The sequence below is a fragment of the Hibiscus syriacus genome, unplaced genomic scaffold (assembly GCF_006381635.1).
Source record: "Hibiscus syriacus cultivar Baekdansim isolate YM2019G1 unplaced genomic scaffold, ASM638163v2 tig00111745_pilon, whole genome shotgun sequence".
Classification (NCBI taxonomy): Eukaryota; Viridiplantae; Streptophyta; class Magnoliopsida; order Malvales; family Malvaceae; genus Hibiscus; species Hibiscus syriacus.
This window is the reverse complement of record NW_024063168.1, coordinates 294,296-297,268: the sequence shown is the minus strand read 5'-3', so window position 1 is coordinate 297,268 and position 2,973 is coordinate 294,296. Positions and strand designations below refer to the sequence as shown.

The 2,973-nt window shown below is 33.1% G+C and overlaps 1 pseudogene; it reads right to left on the bottom strand.

The window, feature by feature from the left end:
- Positions 1-255: 255 nt before the first annotated feature.
- LOC120169049 lies at positions 256-1,781 on the bottom strand (annotated as a pseudogene).
- Positions 1,782-2,973: the final 1,192 nt, after the last annotated feature.

The window sequence follows — 2,973 nt, the reverse complement described above, 5'->3', positions numbered from 1 at the left end:
ATATAATATTAGTAGATTTTACCTATAGTTTAAAAAATAAGATAAAAATTTTGGTAAGCTTAATGAGCAACAAGGCGAGTAATGAGCTTAACGAGCACGAGTTGATCAACAAGTTTTTTTAACGAGCATGAGTCGAGCAAAATTTTAACGAGCTTAACGAGTCGAGTCGAGTCGAGCAACAATTTTTTTTTAAAGAGTATGAGTCAAACACTTTCTAACTCGCGATCGACTTGCTCGATAAACACCCTAGTAAAAGCTACATCTTATAATCGGAATGAAAGAATCTGTCATACGACGTATTTTTCAAAACTTTGAGAACAACATCCCAATCCGTCACCTGCTCCGACAATGGCGACATATGTATTTTAACTTGACCACTCCTTACCTCTCTATAAGGCAACCTTAAGAAGTCTTAAACTTCCCTGAGTTTCTGCATCGGGTGAAAACTTGTATAGGTGAGCCTGGAAAAAGAACCTGGATCAAATTCGAGATTAATCCAATCTTACCGAGAGATTCTTAACAAGATCTTCGTAGTAAAGAACTATTTGGCGAGTAGTGCTGAAATATTCGATGGCCTTTGCAGTTTCCTTCTCGGTTAGCCTCAAATCGGGAATCAGCTGAGTATTGTTGATAGTTGGCTTGTATTTAGCAAGTATCGGAGTCTGCATTTGAGTCAAGTCATTATAACTATTAGTGAAGTAGAGACAACACCATGGTTGGTTGAGAGCGGAATGTATGCGGGATTTTATGCTAGAGAATTAGGGGATGAATTCATAAAATTTTAAGGAAATAAAATAGGTTATCAATGGAAAATACAAATACCTCGGCAGGTGAATGGACATGAGATTTGTGGGTTCCATTCAAAAGCTTAGCTTCTTTGTCACGTGCATTTGCGAGCAGAGATACCAGTCTCCGAATAACATTCTCCCTATACAAAAATATTGTAGAAACCCCATTTCTCTTGAAATACTCCACAACATCTTCGTGATGTTTCATCACTCCCTGGTGAAAAATAAATAAATATCATTTGGTCCACAGTCTTGGCATTCACCATACTGAATTTTATGTACCTGATTAAGCATCCATTTGAACCCAACTGCAGCTGAGCATTCATTCTTGGAAGCGCTAGTGTACCAGTCAAGGTTATGAACTTTAGCCAGATTCTCCAGGATTGAAGATGCATTCCTTCTCCTATCCGAAGGTCCCATAATTTCTCCATTTGAGCTAACATTTATGTGGCTGTTTAACAATGTCTTGAACCATCCACTTCCTGGTCTCTGCATTGACATAATCACAAAGTATCTCACTGGATTGCACACACATTCTTCCCTGCATAACAACAGATATAAACCACCTAAGAACAATGGAATATATGTATGCATCCATGCATGCATGTATGTATGTATAAGGATAAGATTAATATAATTGGTGGTACCGGCTGAACGTTATAGGGTTTGGAAAATGTATAAAAGGAGCTTCCCATCGTTCAATGCTTAGAGTTTGGCATTGCCGAGGCTTCTGGTTTTTGAGTTTTGGTGTCTGCGTGAGGGGTTACCATCCGTAAGCGGATTGAGCATACATAAACTCCAGAAACCATGAAGAAAAATAAGATCAAAATAGTTATTGTTAATGGAAATTTCTTCGGTTCCTGCATGTATTTTCAAATTTGAACATGATATTTAGTGTGCATCCGTAAAACCAGTAGAGTTAATCAAGTTAATGCAGTAAAAAAAAACAACAGAACTGGGCGACTTAGAACGCTTACATGTAAAAATCTCCATTAAAAGTTAAAAAAATAAAGTGTAGGTTTGAAGTTAAAGACAGTTTCATTTTGGATTGGTCTGATTTCTCTAGTTATTTTAGAAAAGAGAAGGCGAATGAAGAGGTCAAAAGCATGCAATTGGCAAGGATAACCGATTATTAGATTAGTTCACTAAACATAAATTTCCCCATTTTTAATTTTATTAAATTATATATCCGAGAATTCATCGAATGACATCAGTAATATAAAGTAAAGGTCCTAAATTTAAGAATTTGTGTACTTGTGTTTACGGGATATATATATATATATATATATATATATATATATATATATATGTTTTCAATTGATTATGAAATTCTAAAGATATATTATCTCGTAATTACTTTAAACTATTTGAAAAAAAGTTTTATGGCTGAATTTTATCATCAACGAATTAAAATACTTATACTAATTTCGCTAAAGATTTTTAATGTAAAATTTATCTTATCATACGTATAAAAAATTAAAAATTTCTGAAACAATATTTTCAGTGATCTCTCATCTTATGAGTATATTTAAAAAAATCAGTTAAAAACAAGGGTAAAGTACACAAATGGTCCCCTGACTATAAGATATTATTTTATTAATTCCTTTAACTATTAAAAGTTACAAAATGGTCCTTCGATTATAGAATGTTACTTTGTCATGTCCCTCAACTATTAAAAGTTACGAAATGATCATCCAACTATTTATTATGTTTCAAACTTGTCATTTTCTATAAAAAAAAATTACAATTGTCTAAATTGGATGTTAACATGATGACTGAGCTATGATAGTCTTTAAGATTCTAGGATAAGATTTTATCATACTGCAGTCAGCAGGTTAACGTTCAGCTCAGAATACCATCAAATTTTTAACGAAAAGGACAAGTTTGTAACATAGTGAATAGTCGGGTGACCATTTTGTAACTTTTAATAGTTGAGGGACTCAATAAAACCACACTCTAAAGTAGGAGGATAATTTTATAATTTTTAATAGTTTAAGGACTTAATAAAATAATATTCTATAATCGGGGATCATTTGTGTACTTCACCCGAAAACCAACATATAATAATTTTTTGATTACAAAATTAAAAAAAAATCAGTGCTAATCCAAGGAGTCTCTTTAGTTTTTATTTAGTAGGCTCAGAAAAATCCTCTCGATATTTCTTGAATTGGATCGAGCCCGATAT